Below are 24,547 nucleotides of genomic sequence, written 5' to 3'. Positions count from 1 at the left end.
AAAAAATGATAAAGGGTATATCACTACAGATTCCACAGAAATTCAAACCATCATCAGAGATTATTACAAACAACTCTGTGCACATAAACTAGAAAACCTGGAAGAAATACATAAATTCCTGGACAGTTGCCTCCTCCCAAGCCTAAACCAGGAAGAAGTCGAAACCCTGAATAGACCAATAACAAGGTCTGAAGTCGAGGCAGCAATTAAGAGCCTACCACCCAAAAAAAGCCCAGGTCCAGATGGGTTCACAGCCGAATTCTACCAGACATACAAAGAGGAGCTGGAACCATTCCTGCTGAAACTATTCCAAATAATCCAAAAAGAGGGAATCCTTCCCAAATCATTTTATGAGACCAATATCATCCTGATACCAAAACCCAGCAGAGACTCAACAAGAAAAGAAAACTACAGGCCAATATCCATGATGAACATAGATGCAAAAATCTTCAATAAAATACTGGCAAGCCGATTGCAACAGCACATCAAAAAGCTTATCCACCATGATCAAGTAGGATTCATCCCGGGGATGCAAGGCTTGTTCAACATACGCAAGTCTATGAACATAATTCACCACATAAACAGAACCAAAGACAAAAACCACATGATTATCTCAATTGATGCAGAGAAGGCCTTCGACAAAATTCAACAGCCCTTTATGCTAAAAACCCTCAATAAACTAGGTATTGATGGAACGTATCTCAAAATAATAAAAGCTATTTACGACAAACCAACAGCTAATATCATACTGAATGGGCAAAAACTGGAAGCATTCCCTTTGAAATCTGGCACTAGACAAGGATGCCCTCTCTCACCACTCCTATTCAATATAGTACTGGAAGTTCTAGCCACAGCAATCAGGCAAGAAAAAGAAATAAAGGGTATTCAATTAGGAAAGGAGGAAGTCAAATTGTCTCTATTTGCAGATGACATGATTGTACATCTAGAAGACCCCATCGTCTCAGCCCAAAATCTCCTGAAACTGATAAGCAACTTCAGCAAAGTCTCAGGATACAAAATCAATGTGCAAAAATCACAAGCATTCCTATACACCAATAACAGACTTAAAGAGAGCCAAATCAAGAACGAACTGCCATTCACAATTGCTACAAAGAGAATAAAATACCTAGGAATACAACTAACAAGGAACGTAAAGGACCTCTTCAAGGAGAACTACAAACCACTACTCAACGAAATAAGAGAGGACACAAACAGATGGAGAAACATTCCATGTTCATGGTTAGGAAGAATCAATATCGTGAAAATGGCCATACTGCCCAAAGTAGTTTACAGATTCAACGCTATCCCCATCAAGCTACCAATGACCTTCTTCACAGAACTGGAAAAAACCACCTTAAATTTCATATGGAACTAAAAGAGAGCCCACATAGCCAAGTCAATTCTAAGCAAAAAGAACAAAGTGGGAGGCATCACACTACCGGATATCAAACTATACTACAAGGCTACAGTAATCAAAACAGCATGGTACTGGTACCAAAACAGAGATATAGACCAATGGAACAGAACAGAGGCCTTGGAGGCAACACAACATATCTACAACCATCCAATCTTTGACAAACCTGACAAAAACAAGCAATGGGGAAAGGATTCCCTGTTTAATAAATGGTGTTGGGAAAACTGGCTAGCCATATGCAGAAAGCAGAAACTGGACCCCTTCCTGACACCTTACACTAAAATTAATTCCAGATGGATTAAAGACTTAAACATAAGACGTAACACCATAAAAACCGTAGAAGAAAACCTAGACAAAACCATTCAAGACATAGGCGTAGGCAAGGACTTCATGACCAAAACACCAAAAGCATTGGCAACAAAAGCCAAAATAGACAAATGGGACCTAATCAAACTCCACAGCTACTGCACGGCAAAAGAAACAGTCATTAGAGTGAATCGGCAACCAACAGGATGGGAAAAAATTTTTGCAGCTTACCCATCTGACAAAGGGCTGACATCCAGAATTTACAACGAACTAAAACAGATTTACAAGAAAAAAACAAGCCCATTCAAAAGTGGGCGAGGTATATGAACAGATACTTTACAAAAGAAGACATACATGAGGCCAACAAACATATGAAAAAATGCTCATCATCACTGGTCATTAGAGAAATGCAAATCAAAACTACATTGAGATACCATCTCACGCCAGTTAGAACAGCGATCATTAAAAAAATCTGGAGACAAGAGATGCTGGAGAGGATGTGGAGAAATAGGAACACTTTTACACTGTTGGTGGGAGTGTAAATTAGTTCAACCATTATGGAAGACAGTGTGGCGATTCCTCAAGGACCTACAAATAGAAATTCCATTTGACCCAGCAATCCCATTACTGGGTATATATCCAAAGGATTATAAATTGTTCTACTATAAGGACACATACACACGAATCTTCATTGCAGCACAGTTTACAACAGCAAAGATCTGGAACCAAACCAAATGCCCATCGATGATAGACTGGACAGGGAAAATGTGGCACATATACACCATGGAATATTATGCAGCCATCAAAAACGATGAGTTTTCGTCCTTTGTAGGGACATGGATGAACCTGGAAAACATCATTCTCAGCAAACTGACACAAGAACACAAAATCAAACACCACATGTTCTCACTCATAGGCAGGTGTTGAACAATGAGAACACATGGACACAGGGAGGGGAGCACTATACACTGAGGTCTGTTGGGGGGAAATAAGGGAGGGACAGCAGGGGGTGGGGAGTTGAGGAGAGTAGCATGGGGAGAAATGCCACATATAGGTGAAGGGGAGGAAGGCAGCAAATCACACTGCCATGTATGCACCTATGCAACAATCTTGCATGTTCTTCACATGTACCCCAAAACCTAAAACACAATTAAAAAAAAAATCATACTTGAAAAAAATAAAAAAAATAAAAATGATTTTTAACAAGTTGATAGTTCAAAATAATAAAGTTTTAAATTAAAAAAAAAGGCACCTATGAACACTTAATTCATGAGAAAAATAGAGAAAATATGAAATAAAAGTAACTTCCTCAAAATGAAATAGAATACCTCTCTTAAGCTGATAGTTTATGGCATACTTTATAATTAAATAATACAGGTTTGTATAATAAAATCAGAAACTAAATTCTTAGTAACACCAATAGTATTTAACACTGCTCTGGTTGGTACAATAAGATAAAAAATGGAAAAAATATGTATAATTATTAGAAAAAAGAAAAACATGGTTGAAAACAATAGTGAATCAAATAAACTTGATCAAGTTGAAAGATTTGTATATAAAACTGATTTCCCTATATATCAGTGATAACCAGTAAGAAAAATGATTTTTAATTAATTCTGTAACATCCTTTATAATTTGACAAAATGACTGTAAAGATAAAATACAATATTTAAAATCTTTTGTAACGAAATTCAATGAGTAGACACTTACTTTGTCATATATTTAAATATATTGTAAAACTACAGCAATTAAAATAGACTGGTACTATTTAATAATAATGAACCAGAATAGTTATCTCTGAAAAAAATCCTAAACCATATTAAGTATTTAGTATAGCATAACAGAAACTTAACAAAGCACTGGGGAACAAATGCATTTTTAAATTTGTTTAAAATTGGATATATGGGAAAAATTGGATATATGGGGAAAATTAGCTATTTTTTTCCACTTCTGAGCCAAATTTCTCACCCATTTCTAATTTTCTACTTCTGTAGCCAAATGAAGAATGTACATTCTTAGGTACACAGCATCTCTGCTCCTAGGTTTGCTCTCACAACTTTATATTAAAAGTTCAAACTCTCACGCCTGTAATTCCAGCACTTTGGGAGCCCGAGGCAGGTGGATCACGAGGTCAAGTCGAGACCATCCTGGTCAACATAGTGAAACCCCGTCTCTACTAAAAATACAAAAAATTAGCTGGGCATGGTGGCGCGTGCCTGTAATCCCAGCTACTCAGGAGGCTGAGGCAGGAGAATTGCCTGAACCCAGGAGGCGGAGGTTGCAGTGAGCCGAGATCGCGCCATTGCACTCCAGCCTGGGTAACAAGAGCGAAATTCCGTCTCAAAAAAAAAAAAAAAAAAAAAAGTTTAAACTCCTGGGACACCCTTATTCACATGCAAACACACCAGAGACTTTTCCAACTGAAAAATTATATTTTTGGCAGTATGTATCAAGAGACAGAGGTTGGGTTCCCCAAAGGCCATCTCTAAATTCTATCTCTGACAGGGAAATAGAGGACTAAAGACATTTAAGAAGTGGCAGGCCTTATTGTTAGAGACCAAGACCAAAAAGAAATGGGTGAAATATTTCTTCAATTATTGATTCAATCAAATCAGCATCCTGGTGTCTAGCGTTTGTTGCCATGAGACACAGTATTAAGGTCCTTCAAGAGTTTACATCTTACTGGGGGAAATGAAACACATGCAAAGTAATCACAGAACCATGATCCACTAAACAGTATAGTACTGATGTGTGTGCAAATGAATGTTCTAAGTAAAGGGGAGGACCTTAGTTTGAGGGGTAGTGGTCAGCTCTCCTTTCTCATGACGGTGGAGGTTGATGGTACGTTTGCCCTTCTCCACTCTGTTTGGAACTCGCTCAACTATCCTGCCCTCTAGCTTTGAGAGTTATTATAATTTAGCCCTTTTATATGGCTCCCAGGCGCAGCAGTACCTGTAATGAAGAGCATGCCAATCATATTAGTAAGTCCAGCAAAAAATCTAACTTTCTCTGGATGATGAAAGATAGCCAGGGAGAGAGAAGGGAGGGGAAAGGGAGGCTGAGAGAGAAGTAAATATGCTCCTGATGTCTCTCTCCTCTTCTTTCTTGCTAGCAGAGCCAAGCCAAAGGAGCACATAGCACTCTGCCTTTTGGCATTCTACCTCCTTGGCTGCATGTCTACTACTGGTCCCAGGTCAAGAACTAGGCCTCACTATTCAGAGGGACCACCTGCAGATTTTACTTTGTTTTTAAAAATCTCAGATCTAGTTCTTACATATAGGTTACAGAAGCAAAAATTCAGCTATGAGAACACTCCTCACCAAATACTTGCTGGGCAATATTGTTACGTCCAGCTTTATCTACAGCAGGGACTTCTGTAGTATTTATCTTCATTCAACACAATTTTACAGTTTTAATTGAAGAATAAATTTCTGGAAGTAAAAATGATGGCATGGGCCGTGCAAAGAAAAGATGGTTTTACTGACAGTCCTTCCCTTTATGTATTTCACTTTCATCCTGTCATCTTTGAGAAAAAGTACTTGTTTTACTTTCTTCTATATTATGTCCCTGGAGGTAGGGGGCTATATTAATTGATAATAGCAGTTGTTTATATATCTAGGTAAAGCCGTTGAAGAGGTTTGAATTAACAGCCTCATTTGGGAGATTTAAGAATTACAAAATCTAAAGAAGTGATAAGAGAAGGTAATTGGCCTGGAAAAGATTCAGAAAGAGAAATGAATGTGGAAATTGTATTCTTGTCAACAGACATGAAAACTGCCTGACAAACCCCTACTTCCCCTTTTACAGGTTAACTATCTATTTATAAAGGGGGAAATGATAGAGGTGAAATGACACACTTTTAAATGTCAGGAAATATAATTCAAGTATAAAAGTGTACGTTTTTTCCTCTTCTTCCTGCTGAAGGTTATACCTACCACTTCCTAGGAAACTATGATATACCATTTATGATTCATGGAAAATTCTGGAGTAATATTTTTACCCTTAAGAAACAATATATGATTCAGTTAGCATAAACAATTCAGGTCTCTTTCTCCATCCTGACTGTACAATTTTTGAGGAATATCAGTTGAACTTCAGATCCTGGGTCTGAAATTCTATCTCCTCATTCCCTGCCTGCATGACTTTAGGGTGCTTGTGGTTTTGTAATTTCTTAAGTCAGTGCCTCCCACAGGAACCATGACATATTAATAATTATTAGGCAAAACAACAACAAAATTCTTTGGACGAATATATTTTTGAAATGCCTGGCTTAAACAAAATTAAGTGGAACTTCTCAGTCCCTGATATGGTTATGTACAGTCTAATTCTTGAAAGGAAAGATATTATGAAATTATTTTTGGTGTTTTCAAACTACTTTTATCTAAATTATAAAACTTTTTAAAAAAAGTATTCAAACATGGTGAGTGGGTATAAAGTGAAAAATAAAAGTACTACTTCGGTATCAGAACTGGCAGCCCCACTCTCCAGGGTAACTACTGTCAATGATTTATTAATACCTATCCTGAAATTTTCTACACATGAGTCTACGTATTTACTTCACTTTTAATAATGGAAACACAATCTTATCATAGCTGTCATTTATATCTTTCTTTTGCTCATTTAACATATCTTGGATAGTTTTCTAGCTCTTCATGGGGACCTACCTAATTTAATAACATGAATCGCCATGGTTTACTAGTCTTTCAGAGTTGGAAAATTCATGTTTTCCCCAGTTTGTTGCTATTACAAACAATGCTACAACAAACACATTTATTTTATTATGGTCTGAAGGTTTGTGTCTCCCCAAAATTCATATGTTGAAATCTAATCTCCAATGTGTTGGTATTTAGAGGTGGGGCCTTTAGGAGGTGATTTGGTCATGAGGTCTATGACTTCTTGAATGGTACTAGTGACCTTATAAAAGAGGCTTGATGGAACATGTTTTCCCCTTCCACTGTGTGAGGATGCAGCAAGAAGGCACCACCTTTGAAAGAGAGAATGAACCCTCACCAAATGTCAAATCTACTGGTATCTTGATCTTGAACTTCCCAGTCTGTGAGCAATAAATTTATACTGCTTATTAACTGCCCTATTTAGGTATTTTGTTATAGCAGCACAAACTAATTGACTAAGACAATTCATATCTTTGTTGAACTTACGTGAGACTATCTCCAGGATAAATTCCTAGTAATCGAATTGCTGAGTCAAAGGGTAAGCATATTTAAAATAATTTTAGATATAGGTAAAAGTCCCTTCAAAATCACAGTCCCCCAATAGTAAATGAGAGCTCTTACTTCTCCACATTCTTAACACTAGGTAATGTTTGCTAATCTGTTAGATTAAATGTATCTTATTTTAAGTTTTCAGTTAGTTACATTTGAGTGTGGTATTTTTGCATACAAATCCAATTTGTAAACTCTTTCCCAAAAATCTGACTTTTTCTTGCCCCACAAGAGACAACAGGGCCAACCTCAGGATTACTGTGCAGATTCAATCCATGTAAAATGATAAGTTCAGGGTTTGGCACACCGTAAGTGCTCATCAAATGATATTTGAAAAACCAACCTATCAAGCCTGACTCACTTCATTTCAAAGGATTAGTTACTGAGGTTTTATTGTAAGTCACTTGATCAATGGGAAATGCAGATATCAGAAAACAATGCAGATGGGAGGAAAGTGCTCTCCACACTCACAGTATTTATCAGGTTGTATTTTCATTGTCTATTTATTTGTCTTATTTTACGTTTCTTTTTTCTTTCCTTGAAATCATGATTTTATTGAGTTGAAGGCATTTCAGCCACAGGTGATTAGTATCATCTCAATCTACCCACAGCTTAATCAAGTCTGAGGTTGAAAGCATTCAATCTTCAAAAAAAAATCAGCAAGCAATTTTTTCTCTATAGTTCAAGTTCATTGAGTTCATATCTCTTGTCCCAGAAGGAAAAAACTGCAATCTTCTTAGCCACAAACTAAACATATTTAGTTAACTACTTAACAAATTAATTAGTGTGAGATGTCAAAATTTCAACAATTTATATTAAAATAAAGTCTTCCCAATCATCTTCCAATTTTTCCTAAATTTCAAAAAGTGAAACTATCAAAATATCTATTTCTTTATACTTTCATCACATTTAGCACTAAATTTGATTTTAAACTTAAAGCATAAGCTTCCATAATAAAGAATATACTGTATAACGGTACACTGACTTTTTTGACTTCAACTTTCTTTTAACTTTTAAAAAATTTTTTGAAACAGTGTCTCACTCTATTACCCAGGCTGGAGTGCAGTGGCTCAATTTCAGCTCACTGCAGCCTCTGCCTCCTGGTCTCGAGCGATCCTTCTACCTCAGTCTCTTAAGTAGCTGGGACTCAGGTGTGTGCCACCATGCCTGGCGAATTTTTAAAATTTTTTGTAGAGACAGGGTTTCTCTATGTTGCCCGAGCTGGTCTCAAACTCCTAAGCTCAAGGGATTCACCCACCTTAGCCTCTGAAAGTTTTGGGATTACAGGTGTGAGCCACCACACCCAGCCCCTCTTTTACATTTCAGATGGCCCACGTGAGCTGTTTCTAAATGTAGGCCAAAAATTTTATATTCCTCACTTAAAGGTGGTTAAGAGCTGCCTCATTAGACAAATTAGTTTATTAGACAAAGACAAATTTATTAAAAATAAGAAGCAGGTAAAATGTAGTGGTAATGCAGATTGAATTTGTTCAAAATAACCACATCGTGGGCTTGGAATTATAAGAGAGGTTGCTCCATGATCCTTTACTGCCAAACAAAGCCTCACTATGGGTTGATTTTTAGCAATAAATATAAAGAGACATGACATGTTAGTTTTGTATAAAGCTAGGATGATTGTTATTCAGTGTTTTGTTCTTTTACTTATTAAATTTTAGAAATGCAATTTTACATTTCTAATAGTAACTACCTTGGGGTGTGGCAATTGGTAAGCAATGAATAATTGTTGAATACTTAGATGAATAGATGAATGAATGAAGTATCAGTTCTGTTCTCAGCACTTAAGAAGTATGGATAGATAAAGCAAGCTTTTCTCTATCTATTGAATAAACACGGCAGGGTCAGCAGTACTGGACAAAGCTATGGCACATTTAGAATCTGACAGCATTGAATACACACAGCTGAACAATTACAGTTCTGGTTCCATATGTGACCCTAAGAAACTTTTCTATCACTGAGGTGGAAATACTAGCTTTTAAAAAACTGACATATCTATTAGTTTCTTTTCTTCTTTAGGACTTGGTCTTATTTATTCTAGGTCTGTGGGTACTAATAGATCTGTGGATGCATGCTTTTGCCATTTTAAATAAAGGCTAGGAAAGCAAGTTTTAAAACTAATACACATGTATGTTTGTAATCGTTGTTATTCCAGGCTACATGTTTGGATTTCTTATGTTTAAACAAGACACACAGACATCCTCTAAACAACTCCACATAAGATAACCATTCTGATAGTCATTTAGTTTGATAGAAACAAGTGCGTAAAACCCCACACGATGAATGGAAACTAAAATGAGAACTCCCCTAAAGTTCATACTTTCAGTTTTAGAAGATGTTTCTCCATAGCTACAGCATAAGTAAATGTATACAAATTTAGGAAACAATCCTCCAGTAAACAATGAAAAATTGTTCACATAAGAGTGTGTTCTGCCTTCTCCAGTCAGCTGAGAAAGTAAATGATAGCATTCACCAGCAATCTAAACTACCTGAATAATAAACAAAATGTCATCTATTTTAGCAATATTTTTGGGTGCTGGATAGAGGCTATGGGACAGGGTAGGAAGGCAAGAGTTGGGGCTGGGTTGGGCAACTAGGGATAATTTCCTACTGATTTTAGGGGAATCCCCAATCCCTGAGGGAGGAATAGATATAACATCAAGGTGTTGAGTTAAATCGTCACAGTAGATAAGACTTTATAGTAGACTAAGTGATCAGTGGAAATGACTGACATATAGCAGTGAGGGATGACAGGCAAGGCTGGGCCTGGGGGATGGGGCAGAGAGTACTCCCTATTTTAGGGAAAAAACACACAAACACATTGCCCACACAATTTCATTTTAATCTTTATTTTCCTACTGGATTGGCTTTGGGTCTATGAAGGGGCTCAAAATAGTTCACAGATGGTAAAGGTCTTTTGTCTGGTGATCTACTTAATAGATGCAAGAAATCTAGGACCCTTTGAGAGATGGCATGATGTAGTGTAGTGTAGCTAACTAACTACTGACCTCTAGGCTACTTAGGAGGACCATTTGAGAGAATGTCTGTGTGGTGAATGTCAACTGCTCAGCATCTACTACTTCTTTTGCGGGAACACTACCCAAATTTTGTTTTAGGGGAATCACCCTTCCTCTACTTTTAGCCCTGATGAAAGTAGCCTAGGTTACAACTGATCAGTTAATCCATTCCTCCTGGCCACAGTGATTGGCTGGGTAATGGGTACATAACTAAAGCTAGGCCAATCAGGTCAATAGGATTCAATTCCAAAATTATTGTGCTTTGAGGAAAATGGTCTTACTCTATTTTATTTTTTAAAAATAATCATACTTGGCACTGAAATCCTTGGTACTACCTGGTGTCATCATGAATGAATCGATGCAGCAGAAGGTAGAGTCAAGAAATGAACAGAAGCTGTGTTTACATGATGTTGATCATGAGTTGTCTACAGTTTTACTCCTGGATTTTTCAATATAATAATAAGTCCACCACACACTCCTTTTTTTCTTAAGCCATGTGAGATGAGTTTTATGTCACCTGAAACTTAAACTATCCTAGTGTGTGAAGCCTTTAGTACTGTATGTGGTATATTTGTGCTTATTTTTACAAGTAACAGTTTTCTTTTTCTTTTCCCTCTCCTCCTCCTCCTCCCATCTCCCCAAATCTTACTTTATATCTACAGTGTTTAATAGAAGATTAGATTTCACCATTTCCTTTAGAAAGCATGACCAAATAATAATGGGAAACACTTTTCCTTCTGGGCCTCAGTTTCTTCATATGTGAAGTAAAGGGGTTGCGAAAAGTCCATCTTATTCTTTCAGCCTCAATTTTCTAGGAGTCTATAAATCAGCTGGTAGTGATGATTTGAGAAGAAAAGCTCATCCTTCCTTAACCACTCCTTGATGTTTCTAGTGTGGAAATTAGTGTCTTCAGAGAAAAGACTAAAACTAAGGAACTGCAGGGCAAACACGATGGAAACACTTCCATTCAACTGAGCTTTCTCAGTCCTTGAGCCACTGTGGATTTTAGGCCTTAATTTTCATCCTGCTTTTGAGTTTAAATACAATGGACTACTTTGTAGTTTGGTAAGAAATAGCAGCACATAATTGAAGAAAGCTTTGGTCTGGTTTAGCTCTGCTACTACCTAACAGTTCTTGACATAGTACAGGTATGCAATTCACACACTGAAATGGACAAGTGATCCCTGTAAAGTCATGTGTAACTAACAGCAGGTAAACTGGTATACACAGAATTTGGATACTACTTTTTGAAGATATCTTAAAATGAATCCAAGTTTATCCCTAAAATAACATTACTCTTGCTTACATGTAGTTTGATATATATGGTCTTGAGCATGAGAGAACACTGAGCCTCTTGGGATTCCAATCATGTGAGTTTGAACATCACTCATTATGTGAGTGACACTAGGAAAACTAAATTTCTTAGGTTTTTCCATTTCCAGGATTTTGGATGTAGGGGCTGGTGGTGGCTGTGGAACACCAGGACTTGTGGTAGAGACAAGCACTGAGGATTTCATTAACCCAAATCTGGGAAATATGTGAGGGGAGCAAGTAAAGTTTGAACCACCACATTTGGTGTTATAATCTCTTCTTGAACAAATATATTTTAAAAGCCATAGCTGTTTTCATTATAAAAATGACAGAATGTTGGGTAGGATATGAAAGTTGGGTAGGATATGAAAGAGAAGAGTCTATTTCCAGGTATCAGTCAATTTCAATGTGTTGCAGAGCAGGTGGTAGGGAAAGAAATAAGTCTTCCTGGGGTGTTTTTATTAAGGTCTTCAGGGCAGAGATTTTTTTTTTTTTTACTTTTATGAAAAATACATGATTTGGAGACAAAGCTCAGGTTGAAGTCATGGTATTCCTTAATTTCTCTGAACTTTAGTTTCCTCACCTATGAGATGGGGATAATAATATTTACCTCACAGGGTTGTTGGGAGAACAGAATGCAATAAAACATGTAAAACACACAGCATGGTACCTGGCTCACAGTGACCAACTTAATGAAGAATACGGGTATGGTGTTTTAAAGATTGAGCAATGTTGTTCTAGTTTTCAATTTCATTTCTTTTTATTTTTCCAACTCCTTATACAAATTGTCCTAAATTCAGCCTATAAATGCTACTCTTTGCTTCATATATAGAAGTAAGTTCTGATAAAGGATGAACATATTTTCTTACTTGTAATTTGAGACACAGCACACACACAAGTGAATATGTATGTATGTACTGACACAGCAAGAGGGAGGCAGAAGCTGATGTGGGGCTGCAAGGCAGACCTGTGAAGCAGATCATGGTTTTCCTGACACCCAGATATACATAGTGTAAATGACAGCTCAAGACTCACATGCATTTCTATATTACATAGGGTTTTAGATAGCATTCTTTCCCCACCACTCTGTTCTTAGGACCTGAGACTTCTTTGATTTTCCAATCACATCTAATTACTGAATTGGAAATTCTCGTTATCTTGAAATAATTCAGACCTTTATAGAGAAAGCAATATCTTGAAGGTTTCCAGTATGGCGAACCAAGGAGGTGAGATTTCCAGGTTCCCAAGCACTGAATAAAAATCCTTGCAGCTCTATAGAATCCCTGCTGCAGGGTGCCATAGAAAGTTCTGAACCAGAGTTTTCCACTTGGCTAAGAACTCATACTAGAGTTCATTCCTCTCCATCATTTTTTAGGCTCCCGCCTTTATTTGCAAGTGCAGGAAGTAGATTTGGTTTTGTAAGGCAGATCTCCTCTCCTATGAAATACTTTTGTAAAGAGGATAAACCTCAGGAGACTGATTTCAAATTTGAGGATAATTTCCTTTCTTTTTGATGGAGTATATATAGCCTCAACGTTTATATGTGTCCCTTTAAAAGAAGGTACATTTTTACATTCCTGTAAGTGTAACTCAAGGATTTCTAAAGACCTAACTAGGATTACTGGCCAGATAAAAAGACAATGTTTTATGATACTACCTCTTCAATCCCATAAACATTCCATTGCATAGACTTTAAAATATATATACACCAGAAATTTGTAGAAATAAAAGAAAAAAGGAAAACATTAAACATGGTGAAATTTTATTTATAAGAAAATCTAACTATTTATTATTATGCAGGAATATATTTTAATATTTCCTATAGAATATAAGTACAAGGATAACAAGAATCTTGGCTGTATCATTTACTAGAATACCTAGAAAAATGCCTAGCCCATGGAATGCAATAAATATTCATTGAATAGATAATCAGAGGTAAAGAGAAAATACATATATTCCTTTTCTTGTGAAGATCATTTCACTACAGTCAATTTTTTTTATTTTGATCTTTTACTTGTAAAAATCAATGTGCTACATAATTATTTAAAAATAACCAAAACATAAAGAGTATATAGAAAAATCATGGCTTATAACATGAAATTATTGAAAATGAGCATTTTGCTCTATCATACTTTAAAGGTCTTTGTGGAAAAGAGCCTGAGGGAAGCATGAGAGGAAGACACCAATGCTTACTACTAAGTGAGATGCTAGCTTCAATGTACAAAATGGTAAATTAAAACTTAAGAAAAGCTTTTTACAATTGGCAAAAGATATAACCTATCGTGTACTAATCAGTGAGGTTTATAGTATCTTCATTTAACCAATTTTCTTTAATATTAGGAAATATGTTTAAACAATTTTTTATATTCTCTCAAAAGATAGTTTCTATCCACCACATATTCTAGGTGCTCCTGAGTACTCCTAGTCTACTTGGCAGGAAAGTTGCAGCCATGTAACTATTAGGTTGGTACCAAAGTAATTGTGGTTTTATCATTACTTTTAATACTTCTTTGGTAGGAGATTATGACGGAAAGTAAAGTGTATCAAACTTAGGCCAAGCTGTTAAAAATCTTGTGCTTCCTTAATTTCTTTCTTATTTCCAGGCTGACTTTTGAGGCTGATCTTACAAATGGCAGATTTACCTGATGAAGTAGAGCTGCTCAACCTGTATCTGACTTTGTGTAAGCCACAGTATGTCAGCCACAAGTGCCTTCGTGGCATTAAGATTTGGGGCATGCCTATTCATTGCCCTGGTTAACACATATTCCGTATTTCAAGAATAGAACTTTTAAAATGACCTACCTTGGTAATAAATGGACTCAATAGAAAAGCATCTTATATTTGAGATCTCAGATTCCCAAAATTGTTATCTTTTATTTTCTGCTCTCTTGTTTTGATCAGATCACATTAATTCACTGTTTACTTAACAAACATTTCATTGAGAATTTACTGTGTATTAAGCTATGTGCCAGGTGCTGGAGATACAAAGATGAGCAAATATCCAATTTCTTCATGCCTGGACCTTACAACTTGAAGGTAAAACAGACATTAAACAAATAATCACATAAATCAATGTATAGTTACTGAAAATTAAAATATAAGTATAAAATAAAACATAAAAATAAAATAGGAAAACCATTGAAATGGTTTTTAAATGAGGACTTCAGGAATGCCCTCTGTCGAAGGAACATTTAAACTGAGGCAGTCTAGATAGAGAACAGAATAGACAAAGGTCTTGAGGTGGAAAAACTATGAAAGGAAAGAGAGGTGTGACTGGAGAGCTAAGGAGTGAGGAGCTAGTGAGATCAGGGGTTGGCAAGCTATGGGCTTCAGGCCAAATCTAGCCTGCCACTTGTGTTTGTAAATCAAGTTTTATTAGAACACAGCCATGCTCATTGTTTTATGTGTCTATTGCTTGTGTTATATCAATAGTTTTGAGTAGTGCAACAGACTGTATGGCTTGCAAACTCTAAAGTATTTGGCCTTCATAAAAAATATTTGCTGACCCCTGTACTAGATCATTCATGACCTTGCCAGCCAGGTTAAGGATCTGAGGTTTAATCCCACATGCAAAGGGAAGGCATTAAAGGGTTTTGAACAGGAAAGTGAGTGGCATGAACAGACGTATGCTCTAAGAAAACCATTCTGGTTATTTGAAGAATGAACTAGAAAGCAGCAAGGATGGAGAATCCAGTTAAGATAAGACAGTGTCTTGGTGGTGACAGTGACAAGGAAGAGAAGTGAATCAAAGTCTATTTTTGAAAAAAAAAAATCATATGATTTGGTTTCAGATTACATATTGTGGTGAAGGAGTGGAAAAGATCAAGGATGACTTCTGATTTTTGCCTGAAAAAGCGAGGAGATTGGTGGCTCCATTTTCAAAAACAGGGAAGATGGGGTGGTAAAAGTTTAGAGTAATGAAGCTAGGCAATCAAGAGCCAGTGCTGAACATAATTTTGATCATATATATGGGTTTTTCCCCCCAAAAAACAACAACAAAAACAGAGTAAAAAAACTCTTAAAAATATATTCTGAATTCTACTTTCTATCCAGGGATGGGATAATTTTCCTCTATTTTCTTTGTATTCGTTCCTTAAAAAATTCCATAGATTCTGCCCATTCAAAGAAAAGGCCACATTTATTGGAACTGCATATATTTCAGGATCTGTTTGGGAGAAGTTTTTTCTTTAGCGGAGACCTCCCAAGCTTCATGAAAACATCTATTTATTCTGGGACATAAGGAGATTTTCAGTCTGTTGAAGCTTTTATTTGCACTGCCAAAAGGAAAAACGAAAGGGTTTCAATAGTCCTTTAATTGAAATGTCCCTGGAGCAAAGGATTTGTCCTAACACTCACATTTGGTTTTCCAGGCTCTCACTGGAGTTCTCCTTCCACAATGCCTAAAAAAGCCCTGGTTTTCTATGATGATAGTCCACTAAAATGCTCCACTTTCCCAATACTCACCAGCAATATGCAGCCACCCCTTATTATACATTGTTATTTTGGCCTACTCAGCATTGTGCCCTCTATGAAATTTTGTGTTACATAGTATTATGATTGGACTATTTTCCTGAACTGGGCAAGGTTTTCCCCTTGAGCCAGCATACTGGTTTGCCTCTAAGGATATCACTTTATCACTGTAGTTGTATAATTGGGTTCAGCTTTAGATTTGTAGCTGTTCAAATGGGTAAAATACATCTCAGGGCTGGGGGATTTGACCTAAAGCTTTGCTGTAGTCCATTTGGTTCAGTAAAGAGAAGTTTTTGCCTTGACATTATAAAATGCTGAATTTGAAAAACTGAGACTAATCAGATGGTGAAGTTTTTATTTATGATAGTGTCAAAATATTCCTGGCTCCTTTTATGAAGGAAATCTACTGGTTTACTGTGGACATTCTTATCTTCTTTCCTAATAAGATGAATGGAGTTACTCTTCCTGTTATATTTTGACAGGAAAAACAAAGATTGGATCTGAGTATTTTGGCAAAAGCTCTTAAATCACAGGGACTATAATCTTTACGATATTGTTAGCCACTCCTGAGAAACTACTATTATGAATACAGTAAACATTTGGGCATTTTCTTTTTAATAAAAAAGAGTGAATTAGGTTGAACTGACCTCAAGGTTCTAAAGTGCCTTTCCTGACTCTATTAAATAATGTAAGGATATATAACAACAGCGAGAATTCACTTGGTATATTTATAATAGAAATCTATTTTAGTGAGGAAAACTATATTTTAAATTCAAGGATGCTTCATTTTTTTCAAACATGAATTTGGAATATTTTATACTAAAGAATTCCCCTAGTCCCACAGATCAGTTATAAATATTAATGGAATTTCAATAGATTCTTTCTGATTCCAGTGCTTAATATTCATTTATATTATGCAGGGAATTCAATGTCCTGTACAGTATATGTGGATTCTTCGCATTATATACATGAACACATATATGGAATCTGTAGGGGCAATGATAATTAAAAATAGCAGGGCCCACATACAATCTTAGAGGGCATATCAAAGCCTTCTCAACTCACTTAATAACAGGAAAGTTACTGGTAATAAATCAAAGGACTATTTAGGCTCAATTGACTCAATAATGTCACATCTGGGCAAAAAGATGGATTGATGATTCTGAACAGAGTTAAAAATGCTAACTGATATAAAGTATTTATGAAATGCAATGAAGTGATTTCCTGTGGTGAGATTCTGCAGTCAGACTTCGAAACCTGCTTTTGAATTAGTCTCAGCTCTTTGATTTGCTAATGACTTACTTCACAGTGTCTTACTCTTCTCAGACTATTTGTAGTGTAAATTTTTCTGGAAAAATTCTTATTCAAAAAACGATTTGACATTCCATAAAAAGAAGAACTGCATCTAAGTTCATGTTCTCTGAGTTTAATACCTTATTCAGGTAATAAGATATTGTTTAGCCTTCCTAATGTGTAAGTATAAGTATTACTTTTAATAAAGGATAATTTTTAACTAAACCTGCACTATTGGTGTATCATTCTCTCTTTTCTCTCTCAAAATAAAAATTTACGTAGTTAATAAACTAAAACTATAAAATAATTTGTATGTGACAACAATGATAAAGTTGGCATTTACTATGAACCTATGTGCCAGGCATGATATTAGAAGTTTTGGATATACTATCTCATTCAACCTTTATAACATGTCTGGGAGCCATTATATTTACACTACAGGTATGTAAGTGAAGCTCAGAGAGATTAAGAAGGTTAATCATGATCACAGAGCTATTAGGTTGAATTACATGAAAATGCGGATATTGGACCACTTTTAAATGGACAGTGTTCATTCAAACTCTGTTCATTTTTAATCTATAAAGACAGCAATATCATATGCTTCAACCTAATTCTAAGTGTCGAGTTACAGTATTAAAAAAAAAGTCTGTGTGATTCAGAAGTTTATTGCAGTATATTAGATAATACTGGTTACTTTTGTAGCACCTATAATAATAAACAACAAATCATGAATTATACAATAAAGAATTCATCACTCACCAAGTTGGGTTAATATGAAACTCATCATTTATGGCAAGATTCCTATGCAAAATATCATTTCATTTTAATATCATTCTGATATAAAAAGAGAAATAATTGCTAAACTGTGGCAGAGAAATGGCACATTTGCAGAGCTTATCAGATATTTTCTAAGTTAAATATCTCAGCTGGAGAACAGTTGTTCTTTAACTATTAAAAAGAAATATCTTTACAAAGAGAACAGTGGGATTCTTTGAAGTGTAACCTTGGAAATGAAAGTTTGTGTTACAGGGCATCATTCAAAGCAGGTATATATTCCTCAGAAACCACAGTAAAATTGTTGCTAAGAATACCTGTTTCCCCTTTTCAGGTTTTACTGACCATACTATATAGTCAAGTATTCCCAATGTTCTAGGCATGGTATAGAACATCCAAAAAGAGGCTTCTAATCATTCCAATTGTTAACTCATATATGCTTTTCAATGGCTTTCAGATTCAGCAATTACATGAAGAGCTCATTCATTTTATATGATTTAAAGGGCAGTGGTAACAGACACCCAGTTTGTTTTAGAAATAAACAATTTGCTGACTAGCCATTACTTCTCCTTGCTTGCTAAGTGGGTGACCAGTGCTGAAGTATTTAATTCTCAATGTTATTTCAGGAGCAGGGAAGGGCATTTCAGAGTTGCAAAAAGGACTACTGGCTCAGCAAATATTTATCAAGCACCGAATACACACTCCTATTATGCCATGATGTTAGTGTCTCTTATTTTCAATCTTGATCAAGATAAGAAGTATCAACAGATTTGCTACATGTGAGATAGATTGTGGCATGTATTCCCACTAAAGGAGAGAGCTTCTAATTTTGGAGAAAGCAGCAGGCTCTGCAGTCAGAGAATATTACTTCTTTAGCCCATGAGACATTTAGACTGATCCGAGGAGGAATTCTTGACAGTGAGGAAAATGGTGAAATCTTTTCTGAGGGAGTTCTAGGCAAAGGAATGATCCCATCTCTTTGGGATAATGTTGTCATGGTCCCAGATAAAAATGGACCACAATGAAGACCTGTTAAATTCTTATCCAGCTCAAGTCTTTACTGTTTCCCAGGACCTGAGGCTCACAAGAAGTCTGTGATTTACGCAGTTTTACAATACTGTTCTCAACTTGCAAAGGTTTTGAGATGCCTCCAGAATGATGAAAACCAGGCACTTGTCTGGTAAGTACAGCAGCTCACATTATTTTGAGCCCTGGCTTACGACCTAGAGTGTTGACAGCTTCACTTCAGACCACAGTAAGGACTTAACTTCAAGATCCTTCAAAACAGCTCAGTCCCACAGCAGAGCCTTTTTCCAATTTCCCTCTCTGAACAGATTGACATGGTTGCAGGTATTATGGAAAACAGCAAGTTGAGCTTTCTATATTTCAGATTCAGAGGATGAGGAATTCTATTTTAATTCAAAATAAAGTTCTCAAACAGATGTGAATATTGCCATTTAGGCAGCAGACTAAATTTCTGCAAAGGGACCAACCTAAAGAAACCATATTCCTGTCTAATTTCATCCTAGATATTCCAAAAAGTGTTTGGGCTATCTTAATTTAAACACCAACCCCTCAATAAAAAGCAACCATGGATATAAAGCAACTGCTCATACCAGAACCATATTGAGGTTGTAGGGAGTTGTGGGAGGGTCATAAAGTAAACTAAACAGGTAACAAGTTTAAAATCTACATATTAATCCCTCTGGTCAAGCTGAAACCTCTCACCACCTGTTTTTTTTCTTCCTCTTGCTTTGTTCCTTCCCCTCCCCATTGCCCTGGGATACCTGAAATTTTCTCCTCAATTAGGCAGAGTAATTTAGCTCTCTCTCCTCCCATTTTCAAACTAGTATCTAATCTTTTTTTTTTTTTTTAATTGCATTTTAGGTTTTGGGGTACATGTGAAAAACATGCAAGGTTGTTACATAGGTGCATACGTGGCAGTGTGATTTGCTGCCTTCCTCCCCTTCACCCATATCTGGCATTTCTCCCCATGCTATCCCTCCCCAACTCCCCACCCCCCCGCTGTCCCCCCGACTCCCCAACAACAGACCCCCGTGTATAGTGCTCCCCTCCCTGTGTCCATGTGTTCTCCTTGTTCAACACCCGCCTATGAGTGAGAACATGTGGTGTTTGATTTTGTGTTCTTGTGTCAGTTTGCTGAGAATGATGGTTTCCAGGTTCATCCATGTCCCTACAAAGGACGTGAACTCCTCGTTTTTAATGGCTGCATAATATTCCATGGTGTATATGTGCCACATTTTTCCTGTCCAGTCTATCATCGATGGGCATTTGGGTTGGTTCCAGGTCTTTGCTATTGTAAACTGTGCTGCTATGAACATTCGTGTGCATGTGTCCTTATAGTAGAACGATTTATAATCCTTTGGATATATACCCAGTAATGGGATTGCTGGGTCAAATGGAATTTCTATTTCTAGGTCCTTGAGGAATCGCCACACTGTTTTCCACAATGGTTGAACTAATTTACACTCCCACCAACAGTGTAAAAGTGTTCCTATTTCTCCACATCCTCTTCAGCATCTGTTGTCTCCAGATTTTTTAATGATCGCCATTCTAACTGGTGTGAGATGGTATCTCAATGTAGTTTTGATTTGCATTTCTCTAATGACCAGTGATGATGAGCATTTTTTCATATGCTTGTTGGCCTCATGTATGTCTTCTTTTGTAAAGTATCTGTTCATATCCTTCGCCCACTTTTGAATGGGCTTGTTTGTTTTTTTCTTGTAAATCTTTTTTAGCTCGTTGTAAATTCTGGATATCAGCCCTTTGTCAGATGGGTAGGCTGCAAAAATTTTTTCCCATTCTGTTGGTTGCCGATTCACTCTAATGACTGTTTCTTTTGCTGTGCAGAAGCTGTGGAGTTTGATTAGGTCCCATTTGTCTATTTTGGCTTTTGTTGCCAATGCTTTTGGTGTTTTGGTCATGAAGTCCTTGCCGACGCCTATGTCCTGAATGGTTTTGCCTAGGTTTCCTTCTAGTGTTTTTATGGTGTTACGTCTTATGTTTAAGTCTTTAATCCATCTGGAGTCAATTTTAGTGTAAGGTGTCAGGAAGGGGTTGAGTTTCTGCTTTCTGCATATGGCTAGCCAGTTTTCCCAACACCACTTATTGAACAGGGAATCCTTTCCCCATTGCTTGTTTTTATCAGGTTTGTCAAAGATCGGGTGGTTGTAGATATGTTGTGTTGCCTCCGAGGCCTCTGTTCTGTTCCATTGGTCTATATCTCTGTTTTGGTACCAGTACCATGCTGTTTTGATTACTGTAGCCTTGTAGTAGAGTTTGATGTCTGGTAGTGTGATGCCTCCTGCTTTGTTCTTTTTGCTTAGAATTGACTTGGCTATGCGGGCTCTCTTTTGGTTCCATATGAAGTTTAAGGTGGTTTTTTCCAGTTCTGTGAAGAAGGTCATTGGTAGCTTGATGGGGATAGCATTGAATCTGTATATTACTTTGGGCAGTATGGCCATTTTCACGATATTAATTCTTCCTAACCATGAACATGGAATGTTTCTCCATCTGTTTGTGTCCTCTCTTATTTCGTTGAGTAGTGGTTTGTAGTTCTCCTTGAAGAGGTCCTTTACATTCCTTGTTAGTTGTATCTAATCTTTATAAATGCTCCCCAGAAGAAAGAATAATCCTATTAAAAGGACTGTAAGCAAATGTAAGTTGCTATTATATTTAATACAGTAGTTTTTTCACTAGAGAATAGTTTGTTACACACCTATTACTTGACCTTTTTTAGTGGGGAGGTCTGGAAGACTGTGCCAGTTCCCACCTGTGACCCTTGCTGATTTTCCCTCTGTCTTTACATTGGCCATTCCCATCTCCTTACAAAGCCAACACACAGTGGGGGTTCCTTTTGCTGTTTCCTTTCTCAGTTGGCAGCAGAGACGGTGGCCTCTGTCCATGTTTTCTGATGCTCTCATCTCATCTATGACCTATAAATTTCAGATCCACACATTTGTTCATCATGAACAGTCATCTGATTCTCACTCCTGCTTTCTCCCCAACAAATGATAGATAGAAACTACACTCAGTCCCCAACACATCTGGCTGGCTCTTAGGTTCTGAACCAATTCTTGGCTAACCTGAAGGTCTTTTGTAAATCTCAGCCTGACAGCCACATGTTTAGGCCTATTCACAAGGGAAAATATCATTTTCAGAGAGCAAAGCAGGCAGAACATGAGTGTAATGGTGAGACAAAAGGGACTTAGTGTATTTAATTTTTAATACTCACTTTTTAGTGTGGATGCTGTATAGACTTGTAATTTGGACTTGTTTATAGCTATAGAAATGCCAGGCAGCTGTAGACTCCAGCCGTAGACTTACCCTTTTGCTGTTTCTTGGACATTTCATGACTTATATACATCTATTGAACTTTTTTGGCATCCCCAGGGGAAAGTTAAATCATATTTCCTACTAAAGTTTCTGATTTATTCATGGATTTAAATGTTCCATAGCCCTCATTTTTCATTTCCTCACCTTAAAGAAAGGAGATTATTGGGTTAACGTTGACAAAACACCAAAAATTTTCCTTTAAAAGTTCATAATATTGTCACAAGGCAACATGGCCCTTCCTGGTTTTGACCATGAGTGTGAGTTAGCATTCTACATATCATATATTTCAGTGCATCTCTTTATATTCATGAGAAGTCTTTCTTGACTGCAAGTTACTAGTGCAACAGAGCATAAGGTATCTTATTTCATTCAGACTTTGAGCAAACTTCATGAAACTGTGTTTCTTGAGGGCAGAGACTATGGAGTCCTCAGTTGTTAGCACAATGCCCAGTGCACAGAAAGAATTCACTACATATTTGTGTATATTTGTTCAATTGAATAAATTGAGGATAAAAGACATAAATATTTGGGAGTTCAATTTTGCTGAAAGACACTTCCATAGCAGTATATTCCATACGATATATTTAAAGTTTATTTTTGATTTATATATTTAGCTGATTTTCTACTTTCCTTCCATCTCTGTCATTGATTTTCATACTGAGTTAAGTTGCTTTGCAAGTGAGAGGGCAAATGTTATCTATGCAAATCTTTCCCACTGAGGACAACTTGACAGGGAAACCAGAGACTGAAAGGAGTCTGTTGTTTGTTTTTACTTTGTGTGCAAATGTTCTACTTAAAAAATGAGCTGAGTTATTTCATCCTCTAATAAAAGCCCCCCTCCTCTTTATTTTAAATAATGGAGATGGAGTTGGGATCTCACTATGTATTCCAAGCTGGTTGTGAACTTCTGGCCTCAGGCAATCCTCCTGCCTTGGCCTCCCAAAATGGTGAGTTTATAGGCATGAGCAACTGTACTTGGTCCCCAAATCTAATATGGTGTTAAAAGTGATATATATGAAATAAGACTATTCCATTTTATAACTTGTGCCTATTAATTTAAATAACAAAAATATTTATTTTTATGTATATATGTATGTGTATATACACATATTTTATGTAAGTATATATATACATTATATACATATTTTTCTTCCTGAGAGACCACCTCAAGATTTGATATTACCATCATATGATATTCTATGACATCACTATAATAATGAGATGAATATTTGCAATTAGTATTTGACAGCTGTTAATTAAATTGCCTTAACAGATTTACAGGGAAAACATCAGTTACGTAATTGAATTACAAATAACTATGTCTATTATATAAATGACAAAATATCATGATTACTAGTCACTGCTTATTATTTTAAGATGAGGATTACTACTTTATCTGAGAACTCTGATATTTTAAAACAAAAGCCCAATCTGGAAACCTGACAGTTTTTCATGATTATGGTTCTTCTTTTCTTTTCCCTCTTCTCTGTCTTGCTTTTTTGTTCTATTTATAAAGTTTTACATGTCTGGATTGCATTTTCTTCATGTTCAAATAGTTCCACATTCATTCAATTCTTAAGTGGACGATTTTGTGTTATAAATTGCATGGCTATTTGTTTAACTGGAATAATCATGAACTGTTTTAAGTGTCACAAGGGGACTGGATTAAAAGCCACAGGCCCATCCCAATTATTTATAACATCTCATATTATGTCCCTGTCTTTATAAAGAGTTGATATAATAAATAGCCATATGGAATAACATTTCTGCATATTTTGTAAAACAGCCATTAAAGGTGTTATACATTATATTAGTGTTTGTTATTCAGAGACTCTAACAATAAACTTCTTGCAAGGATAAATTCTGTGAACAAATTATAAGTTTGTTCACTTGCTTGTCTTCTTTTAAGATGAGTTGGATTATTTTCTTTGATCAGATATTGAAAACTATGTCATTGTGGCCATTGGTCATCACATCTCTAGAACTGCAGATTGTCGTTCTTAATCGCCTCAGATTGCTGCCTGTTGGTGATTTTATTGATCATTAACACTCCTCCTGATGGCGACAAGGAAAGGATGCTAAATTTTTGATTAATCATTTTCAGCATTGCTCACTCATTTTATTTATTTAAGCTGCCCTAACTCCTAACTGTACTGGTAACAGAGGCTGCATTCACCTAAGTTAGACTTTTATATTTATGCCCTTTGCTTCAGAGACTATAATATCCAAATTGAAGACTGGAATTGTTAATTATAATAATAGGTACCATAAATATTGACTTATTTTCTAAATGCCATGCAAGCTCTTCATATGTTCATATAACTTAATTCTCAGTAGCCCTTTGATATTGTTATGGTATTATTTTACTC

General features: G+C 36.3%; 1 protein-coding gene across 12 annotated transcripts in view; it reads right to left on the bottom strand.

Moving 5' to 3' along the window:
- RNLS (renalase, FAD dependent amine oxidase) overlaps positions 1 to 24,547 on the bottom strand; it is a 398,113-nt gene that overhangs the window by 153,650 nt on the left and 219,916 nt on the right. The window lies entirely within an intron of this gene.

This window comes from Aotus nancymaae, unplaced genomic scaffold, assembly GCF_030222135.1.
Source record: "Aotus nancymaae isolate 86718 unplaced genomic scaffold, 86718_ANA_hifiasm-v0.15.2.pri h1tg000010l, whole genome shotgun sequence".
NCBI classification, from domain to species: Eukaryota; Metazoa; Chordata; class Mammalia; order Primates; family Aotidae; genus Aotus; species Aotus nancymaae.
This window is presented reverse-complemented; position numbering and strand designations above follow the sequence as displayed.